The sequence below is a fragment of the Dasypus novemcinctus genome, chromosome 10 (genome assembly GCF_030445035.2).
Source record: "Dasypus novemcinctus isolate mDasNov1 chromosome 10, mDasNov1.1.hap2, whole genome shotgun sequence".
Lineage (NCBI taxonomy): Eukaryota > Metazoa > Chordata > Mammalia > Cingulata > Dasypodidae > Dasypus > Dasypus novemcinctus.
In genome coordinates, this window is record NC_080682.1 from 107,604,804 (window position 1) to 107,616,407 (window position 11,604).

General features: G+C 41.1%; 2 non-coding genes across 2 annotated transcripts; one reads left to right on the plus strand and one right to left on the minus strand.

Moving 5' to 3' along the window:
* Positions 1-546: 546 nt before the first annotated feature.
* Positions 547-653, minus strand: LOC111763097 (U6 spliceosomal RNA). Its single transcript, XR_002796037.1, has one exon. It is a non-coding gene; the product is annotated as a U6 spliceosomal RNA (small nuclear RNA).
* Positions 654-11,278: 10,625 nt separating this feature from the next.
* Positions 11,279-11,384, plus strand: LOC111763096 (U6 spliceosomal RNA). The gene has a single exon (XR_002796036.1). It is a non-coding gene; the product is annotated as a U6 spliceosomal RNA (small nuclear RNA).
* The last annotated feature ends 220 nt before the right edge of the window (positions 11,385-11,604 follow it).

Sequence of the window (11,604 nt, forward strand, 5' to 3'; positions counted from 1 at the left end):
CTGTGGCCTTCTCTATAAGGCTTCCAGTAATGGGACTAAGACCCATCTACCCTAAGTCATTCGGGCCATACCTTACCGAGGTAACCTCATCCAAGGGTCCTAGTTACAATGGGTCACACCCACAGAAAAATGGATTAAGATTAAGAACATGTTTTTCTGGAGTACGTAACTTCAAGCTCCCACACTTGGGGTGCTTCTAGCTATGTTGAATGTCGCTACAAACTTTGGTGTACAAGTATCTTTTTACATCCTTCCTTTCAATTTTTTCTTTTTTTTAAATTTTCACAATTTTTATTTGAAATGGTAACATACAGGAAACAAAAACTAGGTCATTCATTTTATTGCAGAAGAGTGATACCTTCATTCATCTCTGAATTTGGTTATATACAGGGATATGGCCTCTGTGTAACATACAACTGCAAAATATTGCTTTGTATTACCAGCTTTCCAAACCATTCTAAGAAATTTTATCATTTGCAACAGGGATTTTATATAAATACATACCTTCCCCCATTTTCTACATATGGCTCATCAAGGACACCAATAAAAAATATGGAAAACTTCACATATTTTCATGCCATCCTTGCGCAGGGACCATGCTAATCTTCTTTGTATTGTTCCAGTTTTAGTATATGTGCTGCCAAAGTGAGCACCCTGCTTTCATCTTTGGGTCTATACCTAGGAGTAGAATTTCTGGGTAATATGGTAATTCTAAACTTAACTTTCTGAGGAACCACCAAACCATTTTCTACAGCAAGCGTACCATGTTGCTCTCCCACCAACAGTGCACGAGGGTTCCTATTTCTCCACATCCTCACCAGAGCTTGTTATTTTCTGAATTTTTAATAATAGCCATTAGGGTGGTATGAAGTGGTATCTCATGACGATTTTGATTTGCTTTTCTCTAATGGCTAATGATGTTGAGCATCTTTTCACGTGCTTATTAGCCATTTGTGTTTCTTCTCTGAAGGAATGTCTATTCAAGTCTTAGGCCCATTTTTCAATTGGGTTGTTGGTATTTTTGTGTTGAATTGTAGGAATTCTTTATATATTCTTAATATTAAGTCCTATCAGATATATGATTTCTAAATATTTTCTCCCATTCTGTAGGTTGTCTTTTTACTTTCTGATAATGTCCTTTGATGAACAAAAGGTTTTTTTTTTATTTTTATGAAGTCCAATTTAAATCTATTTTCTTCTTTTGTTGCTCATGCTTTTGGTGTGTCATAGCTAAGAATCCATTGCCTAATACAAAGTTCTAAAGATATTGTTTTATGTTTCTTCTAGGAGCTTCATAGTTTTTGTTTCTTATATTTAGGTTTTTGATCCATTTTTAGTTAATTTTTGCATATGGTATGAAGTAGGCATCCACTTTTGTTCTTTTGTACATGGATATCCAGTTTTCCAGCGTCATTTATTGAAGAGATTATTTTTCCCCATTGAGTGGTCTCTCTTGACATCTGGTCAAAAATTAATTGGCCATAGGTGTGAAGGTTTATTGCTGAACCTCAATTTTATTCCATGGGTCTATATGTCTGTCCTGATGTCCATACTACAATGCTTTGAATGCAGTAGCTTTGTAATTGGCTTTTTTTTATTTTTACTTTTTGTGTAATAGGTTTTGAAATCAGGAAGTGTGAGTGCTCCAACTTTGTTCTTCTTTTTCAAAATGGTTTTGGCTATTTCAGTCCCCTTATTCTTCCATATGAATCTGATGATTGGCTTTTCCATTTCTGTGAAGAAGACTGTTAGAATTTTTATCAGGATTGCACCAAATCTGTAAATCATTTAACAATATTTAGTCTTCCAACCCATGAACATGGAATGTTTTGCAATTTATTTAGGTCTTCCCTAATTTCTTTCAATGATGTTTGGTAGTTTTAAAGTGTGCAAGTCTTTCATCTCCTTGTTTAAACTTATTGCTAAGTATTTTATTTTTTAGATGCTATTATAAATGGAGTTATTTCTTAATTTTCTTTTTTAGGGTGTTCATTGCTGGTATATAAAAACACAACAGATTTTTTGCATGTTGATCTTGTATACTGTAATTTTGCTGAATTCATTTATTAACTTCTAGTAGCTTTCTTGTGGATTCTTTGGGATTTTCGATATATAGGATCATGTCATCTGTGAAGAGAGATAGTTTTACTTTTTCCTTTCTATTTTAGATGCTTTTTCATCTCTTTTTCTTGCCTAATTATTCCGGCTAGAACCTCAAGTATGATGTTGAATAGCAGTGGTAAAAGTGGACATCCTTGTCCCTTGTCTTCTTCCTGATCTTAGGGGGGAAGCTTTCAGTATTTCATTATTGAGTCCAATATTAGCTGTGGGTTTTTTCATATTGAGGGACTCTCCTTCTATTCCTAGTTTTCTGGGTGTTTATCACGAAGGGGTGCTGAAACAACTTTTTCTTAAAGACCCACTATGTGCCAAGCATGGTTCAAGGAGCTTGTGAATCAGTGGTCGACAGGATAAATAGAGCTTTCATTGCAGTGAGGAATCTAGGCTGGGGGAAGAGGAGTTAAGAAGGGTATTTTTGCTTTACCTGTCCAGCTCTATTGACAGTGTACTTATGTATTATTTGTACAATCAAAATTAATAGAAGTTAGAAGTGTAAAAATAGTAATGTTGAGAACTCTATAAATATAAACAATCCATTTCAGATAGTAGTGATTATGAAAGAATTAAAACAATAATGAAATAAAAAGTGGCTGAGGTGAGTGTACTTAAGGAAAGGCTCTTCAGTTTGGGCTGAGCCCTGCAGATATGAAACCAGTGATGTGAAGAGTTAGGGGAAGGAGCAGATGTAGCTCAAGTGGTTAAGCGCCTGCTTTGCATGTGGGAGGTCCCAGGTTTGATCCTTGGTACCTTCTAAAAAAAGAGTTGGAGGAGGGGCTTCAGGCAGAAGGAGCAGCAAGTACAGAAGCTTTCATTATTGAGTCCGATATTAACTGGGGACAGAAGCACAGGAGCAAGGACTAAGTACCTGGATTTTGGTGAACAGGGCAGGAGTGAGAGATGAGCCTCCTAAGAGCCAGATCATTCAGAGCATTGTGGTGGGCGAGAAGAGTTGGGGAGCCAGTGGAGAGTTTAGGTATGTAACAGTATCTGTTTTACTTTTTTTTTTTTAAGGAGATACCAAGGATTAAACCCAGGACCTCATGTACGCAAAGCAGGCGCTCAACTGCTGAACTATGCTGGCTCCCTGTGTTACATTTTTAAAGGTCACTCTGGCTGTTGGCTAGAGACAACTTGGGGTGACATAAGAGGAGAGGCGCGAACCCCTCTATTTGCAGCAGCCAAGACAGAGTGGTTGCTAGTTTGGACCAGGGTGGTGGCAGCAGAAACAGAAGAAGTAAAGGGGCTCAGATGTATCTGGAGGCAGAGCCAGTAGCACCTGCTGAGGAACCACCTGGGGGCAGGAAGACTCAGAGGTTGGGGGCAGGATCTGTTTGCTCCATCCTCCATGCAGGAGTGATGGTTAAGAGGACTGAAGAGCTCCTTCCTTCCTGTCTCAACCCATTTCTTTTTTTTTTTTTTTAACCTAGAGTATAGGTTTTTGTTTTTTTTAAAGATTTATTTTTTATTTATTTCTCTCCACTCGCCCCCCGCCCCCCGCCAGTTGTCTGCTCTCTGTGTCCATTTGCTGTGTGTTCTTCTGTGTCCACTTGTATTCTGTGTCTCTTTTGGTTGCGTCATCTTGCTGCGTCAGCTCTCCGCGTATGTGGTGCCGCTCCTGGGCGGGCTACAGTTTTTTTGCACAGGGCAGCTCTCCTTACAGGGCACACTCCTTGCATGTGGGGTTCCCGTATGTGGAGGACACCCCTGCATGGCACGGCACTCCTTGTGCATATCAGCACTGTGCTTGGGCCAGCTCACCACATGGGTCTGGAGGCCCTGGGGAACGGACCCCGGACCTCCCATGTGGTAGGCGGATGCTCTGTCAGTTGAGCCAAATCCACTTCCTAAAAACCCATTTCTAATACATCTTCCACCTAAACACTAGAGTGATTTTTCTAAAAGGCAGATGGATTCTACTACTGAGACTCATAGGAGATGGTCCTCTCCAATTATATCACAACGTGAGCCAGTTATATGCCTCAAATTTGCTACTCATAATAATAATTCCTTACAAAAAAAGGAAACATTAGTCCTGCTTGACAGATGATAAAGGATTTAAGAGGGAATGTACCTAGGCCAAGAGCATAGCAAATAAAAGGTAGAGTTAAGGCTCAAACCCAAAGCATCTGCTTACCTGGTCAAATAGTTGAATATGAGATTGAAATGTGAGTGCTTAGGAGGGTGGTAGGTAGATGAGCCTTCAGCTCCCTGTTCAAAAGAGGACTTGAGGCTGACTTATGTACTCTCTTGAGATGTTAGAGATTAAGAAACTAAGGCACTTCACTATATCTGCCCCAACCAGAAATCTAGGTGTCATCTTTGACTCTTCTCTTATTCACTTCAAACTATATCAACTCAATCCTGGACTTTCACCTCCATAATATCTCCCACTAAAGCTGAAATGGTAGGCAGGAGCCAGACTATGCAGGGCCTGGGGGGTCATGTTAAGGAATTTGGTCTTTATCCAAAGATTATTGGAAAGGCTTTGAAGGATTTTAAGCTGAGCAGTGACATGATCAGACAGGCGTTTTGAGAAAAAAATCACTCTCGCTGTTGTATGAAGAATGCATTGGCCATCAGCCAGAGGGGATGCAGAAGGAGAGACCAATTAGGAGGCCATGTCAGCAGTTTAGAGGAGAAATGATAACTGCATTCCAGGGAGAGGACATGTAACAGCTGCTAAGCCAGGGAGGAAGGAGAGGGCATGACACTTTGGGAAATTCAGTTCAATCTTTGGCCAAAGTGCAAGTGATGAGGAGGAGGGATCTGGAAGGGAAAATGAAGGCCATATCCAAAGGAAACAGACTTAAAGACTGGGCAGCTCCCCAATAAGGCAAGGGTTGTTTTAGGTTTGTCTAACAAGATCCCCAGTCCCCTTTCCTTATCTGAGAGTACTGGTATTAACATCACTGGGTGGACAATTCAAGGTCTTCAGTTATAATCAACAAAAACCAATTCTGGCTGTCTTCAATATAAAAAAGAATTTATTGACAATAAATTTCAGGTAGCTGCTACTGCTGAACAATGGACACCATGACTCATTCCCCACTACTGCCAGCACCAAATCAAGCCCCACTGCTGACCCAGAAATTAAATTGGCTGCTACCACTTCTGCTACCAGAATGGATTCTTTGGTGGCTCTACATCTTTGAACCGAAGTCCCCAGTGCATCTGATTGGCTGTGCCCTTGTCATGTGTTCATGTCCTACAGCATGTGACCCTGTCTTTGGTGTCAGAGATGCTGAGAAATTGTGTGATTGGCATTTGTGATTTCCATACTGGAAGATGAGCTTCGACTCATTCCTATACTCATAGGATGGAGAATTCCCCAAACATAAAATGGGATTTTGGAGGTAGAGCAATTTTTAAAAAAATGCAAATGTCCACTTCACTGGAAAAGTCAGAAAGGGGAAGAAAAAACATTTGAAGAAATATCTCAAAAGCAGACAGAAAAAAAGACATTGCATACAGATTACATTCAGATTATATACAGGGAAACACTAAGGCAAATGATAACTGACATCTCATCGGGAACACAGAGGTCAAAAGACAGTGGGATGACAACTTTAAAGTGCCAAAAGAAAAAATATATTGCCAGTCTAGAATTCTATATCCAGCAAAACTACCCTTCAAAAAATAAAAATGAAATGAAAACATTTTCAGATAAATGAAAACTGAGAATATCCACCAACAGACCTGCAGTACAGGAAATGTTAAGGGAAGTTTTTCAGACTGAAGGAAAATGGCACCAGAGAGACTTTCAGACTTTTAAAAAATAATGGAGATTCTTCCCAGCCTTCAAGCCTGAGTCTGGCCACCATAACTGAAACTGCTGTGCCCAGGAGACTGCTGGAGGTGCTAGGTCACCCTGGATACAGTGAGAGGATGAAACACTGAGCTGACATTTGTATCTCTGTCCATCAAAGAAGCCTGAGGATGTTAATAAGCAGATAGAGAAGCAACTGAAAGTACTGTCAGTCAAATTGTATCTAGCTCCAAGAAATACAGAGGAAAAAGGCAGTGAATATAAGTAAGTTGGAAAAATATTTCCCTGAGTTCAGACATTGTTTCTCCAGGACAAGGCCTAGAGGAATGGAATTCACTTGAAAAGAGTTGGAAACTTAATTTGGACTTCTTTTATCATGAAGGAACTATATAAGAAAGAAACACTGTGACTACAGTAAGTATATTATAGCTCATTCTCTATTGTGGTAACTCACTTTAAGTGAAATCTACATTAAAAAAGGGTCCAGGGAAGTGGATTTGGTGCAACAGATAGAGCATCCACCTACCACATAGGAGGTCCAGGGTTCAAACCCTGGGCCTTCTGACCCGTGTGATGAGCTGGCCCATACGCAGTGCTGATGCGCACAAGGAGTGCCCTGCCACACAGGGGTGTCCCCCGCGAAGGGGAGCCCCACACACAAGGAGTGCACCCCGTAAGAAGAGCTGCCCAGCACCAGAAAAATGCAGCCTGCCCAGGAGTGGCACCACACACATGGAGAGCTGACGCAACAAGATGACACAACAAAAAGACACAGATTCCCAGTGCCACTGACAAGAATACAAGCGGACACAGAAGAACACACAATGAATGGACACAGAGAGCAGACAACTGGGGGTGGGGGGTAAGGGGAGAGAAATAAATAAATAATAAATCTTTAAAAAAAAAAGGGGGTCCAAAAATAAAACCTCATCAAATATCTGAGAATACACATTAGAGAGAAACCTATGAACTTTGCCAAAGTGGTAATGCTTATATTCACATGCTACATATTATTAGACACTAGAGAAATCATGCAGCAGAGGGACCCTGTACATGTAAGGAATATTAGAAAACCTTCAGCAAGTTATTAAAACTAATTGAATATGAGAAAATTCATACTGTGGAGAAACTCAGTGAATGTAACACGTTTGCACAACCATTTAGCCAAAAGCAAAACCTCATAGAACATGAGAAATGTAAGCCTTTTTTCTTTTTTTTTTTTTAAGATTTATTTTTTATTTATTTATTTCCCCTCCCCCCTACCCACCCAGTTGTCTGCTCTCTGTGTCCATTCACTGTGTGTTCTTCTGTGTCTGCTTGCATTCTTGTCAGTGGCACTGGGAATCTGTGTCTCTTTTTTTGTTGCATCTTCTTGCTACGTCAGCTCTCAGTGTGTGTGGCGCCACTCCTGGACAGGCTGTACTTTTTTTGCATAAGACAGCTCTCCATATGGGGCACACTCCTTGCACATGGGGCTCCCCTACATGGGGGACACCCCTGCATGGCAGGGCACTCCTTGCATGCATCAGCACTGTGCATGGGCCAGCTCACTACACAGGTCAGGAGACTCTGGGTTTGAACCCTGGACCTCCCATGTGGTAGGCAGACGCTCTATCAGTTTAGCCAAATCTGCTTCCCTGTAAGCCTTTGAATATGGAAAATCTTCCATTCAGATGTCAAACTTCATAAGTCACCAGAAAATTTCATATTGAAAAAAAGTTTTATCCATATAAGGAATGTGGGAAAACCTTCCGCCAGAAGCAATACCAGATTAAGCATCATATTGTTCACTCTGGAGAAAACCTTTACAAATATAACAAATGTGGAAAAGCCTTTAGTCAGAACACCTTACTGGAACACCTTTCTAGTATGAAAGAAAATTCATAAAAGAGAGAAACCTTTTGGATGCAACAACTGTAAGAGAGCTTTTATTCAGAAATCAAGCGTCATGCAATACCAGAAAATGCTACTAGAAAAAAAAAACCCTACACATGTAAAGAATGTCGGAAAACCTTCAACAGCAAATCAAACCTCACAAAGCATGAGAAAATTCATAATGGAGAGAAACCCTTTAAATATAATGAATATGGAACAGTCCTTGGCCAGAAGCAATATCTCATTAAACATCATAACATTCATAAAGGAGAGAAATCTTTTGAATGTAGTACATGTGGAAAACCTTTCTCTCAAGTGTCATCATTTATTGTACATGTAAGAATTCATACAAGTGATAAACCTTATGAATATAAGGTATGTGGGAAAGCATTCTCTCAAAGCTCATCTCTTACTGTACATATGAAAAGAAGTCATACAGGTGAGAAACTCTATGGGTATAATTAGTGTGGGAAAGCCTCTTCAATTCTCAACCCTTGCTTTTCATGTGAGAACACACAGGTGAGAAGCCTTATTACATAGAAAATGTGGGAAAGCTTTCAGGGAGAAATCACAACACATTAGGCATCAGAAAATGCATACTGATTAAAAATCATATGAATGCCTCAAAAATACAAGACCTTCCTTCCATAAGAATTAACACTTTCTAGCACATGGGAGAGGAACTGAAAGGCTTATAATTAAGACAATGATTGAATAAAATGCATTATATTTATATAATGGAATAGCATACAATTAAAGAACAATATGATATATATATATGCATACATATTAATATATAAACTAATAGGGGAAAATCTCAAAACCATGATGTTAAGTGAAAATAATAATCAAGGGGGGAAGCAGATTTGGCCCAACAGATAGGGCATCCGCCTACCGCATGGGAGGTCCACGGTTCAAACCCCGGGCCTCCTTGACCCGTGTGGAGCTGGCCCACATGCAGTGCTGATGCTCGCAAGGAGTGCTGTGCCACGCAGGGGTGTCCCCTGTGTAGGAGAGCCCCACATGCAAGAAGTGCACTTGTAAGGAGAGTTACCCAGCACAAAATAAGTGCAGCCTGCCCAGGAGTGGTGCCGCACACATGGAGAGCTGATGCAGCAAGATGACGCAACAAAATGAGACACAGATTTCGAGTACCACTGACAAGAATACAAGTGACACAGAAGAACACACAGTGAATGGACACAGAGAGCAGACAACTCGGGGGGGGAGGGGAGAGAAATAAATAAAAAATAAATCTTAAAAAAAATAATCAAGGGGCAGATGATACACATTATGTAATGACTTCTTTAATTTGAATAAAAACATTAGTGTTGTATTTTGGTTATGAATACAGATTTGTATGTAAAGATATAAAAATGGATTTGGTGACAACCAGCAAGATGGTGGCAGAATTAAGAAGTTCCTAAAGCCAGCTCATGCTACAGGGTAGTTAATAATCACCCAGAGCTATCTAAAGCACCTGTTTGGGGGTTCCAGGAGCCCAGGAGAGCATCCTGCCACATCCTGTTAGGAATGGAAGGAGGAGGCTGCCCATCTGCAGAGAAGACTCGTAAGTAGGCTGCTCCATGCCCCGGAGGCCGGTGCCCATCCTCCACTGGTGGCACAGGCTGACTCCAGAGCTGTTCCGCAGCTGGAATTGGAAGCTCCACTTCCCAAAAACGGAGGAGGAAGAGACAGTTGGGGACCAACTTCAGCTACTGATTAGTAAATTCGGTGGGTTAAAGTATAATCCTAAGAACAGCTAAAATTTGAACCAGTCCAAGTCAGAAAGAGGCCAGGAGCCACCACTTTCACTCTGCCACTGGCACAAGGGGAAGTGGGGTGGACTGAAAAATCACAGTGCTCAAAGGGACAGGCTTCTTTCCATCCAATTCAGATTGCAGCTCTAGCCTAAGCCACAGCCCCATCTCCAACAGGGAGGAAGCTGGGGGGACCTGCACCCTTACAGGCCATGCTGTGCAGGCCAGTGATCACACTACTCTGGTGGCGCAAGTTGTCTCAGGAGCTGTTCTGGGGCTGGAATTGGAAGCTCCATTTCCCAAACACAGGGGAGGAAGAGACAGTTGGCCACCAACTTCAGTTACTGATTAGTAAAATCAAGCTGGCTAAAATGTAACCCTAAGAACAGCTAAAATTTGAACCTGTCCAAGTCAAAAAGAGGCCTATAACCACCATTTTTACTTCACCCCCGGCATGAGGGGAAGTGGGGCCACTGAAAATCACAGTGACAGTAGGGACCAGCTTCTTTACCAAGATCAGCCTGCAGCCCTAGCCTAGGCCTCAGCCCCACCTCTAGCAGGAAGGAAGCTGGCGGGCCCTGCACCAGCCTCTCTGGGTAACTGCAGGTGCATTCAGCTGGCACAGACTGAATATTTGGAATTTTACCAGGGCTACTGCAGTCATTTTGGACCTGCATGGCATAGATTGCTGCCCACACCTGCAGCTCCATCTCCACCCCAAGCAAGGGAGAAAAGGGTGTGAAGCTTCATCAGTCTTTCTTGGCAACAACAATCTAGTCCTGCATGACTTGGATTATTACACACAGCTGTGGCTCTGTCCCTACCCCTGGCAAAAGAGAAAATTGGGAGACGCTTCATCGGTCCCTGGGGCAATGAGGGCAGCTTGAACCTCCACAGCTTACAGCACCAACTACATCCTTGGTGCCTATTACACAACCAGCAAGAGAGAAAGGTCAAGAAAGCCCTAAACTAAAGAGAGAAACTGCACCCAGAATAAATACTCTAGTAAGCCAGATGCCAAGACACCAAAAAAATTACAATCCACACCAAGAAATAGGAAAGTATGGCCCAGTTAAAGGAAAACAATAACCCTCCAGATGACATAAAGGAGTTGAGACAACTAAGCATAGATGTTCAAACAAATCTCCTTAATAAATTCAATGAGATGGCTAAAGAGATTAAGGATTATTAAGAAGACATTGGATTAGCACAAAGAAGAATTTGAAAACCTACATAGAAAAATAGCAGATATTATGGAAATGAAAGATCAATAAATGAAATAAAAAATCCATTGGAATCATAATAACAGATTTGATGAGGCAGAAGAAAGAATTGGTGGGCTTGAAGAAATGGCCTCTAAAAGCAAACATACAAAAGAACAGATGAAGAAAATAATGGAAAAATTGAACAAGGTCTCAGGGAACTAAATGACAGCAAGAAACATGCAAACATGTGTATCATGAGTGTCCCAGAAGGAGAAGAGAAAGGAAAAAGGGCAGAAGGAATATTCAAAGAAATAGTGGCAGAAAATTTCCCAACCCTACTGAAGGATATAGATAGGGTTCCAAGAAGCACAATGTACTCCCATCCAAATAAATCTGAATAGGCCAACTCTGAGACACGTACTAATCAGAATGTCAAATGCCAAAGACAAAGAGAGAATTCTGAGAATAGCAAGAGTAGAGCAGTGCATAACATGTAAGGAATACTCAATAAGATTAAGTGCTGTTTTCTCATCAGAAATCCTGGGGGGGCAGTGCTCGCTTTGGCAGCACATATACTAAAATTGGAATGATACAGAGAAGATTAGCATGGCCCCTGCACAGGATGACACGCAAATTCATGAAATGTTCCATATTTTTCCATTGAATAAAAACTTGTCAGCATGGAGGAAAAAAAAAGAAATCCTGGGGGCAAGATGACAGTGGTATGATATATATGAGATACTGCAAGAGAAAAACTTCCAGCCAAGAATCTTATATCTGACAAGACTGTCTTTCAAAAATGAGGGTGAGTTTAGAATATTCACAGATAAAAAGAACCTGAGAGAGTCTGTAACCAAAGACCAGCTTTGCAGGATAT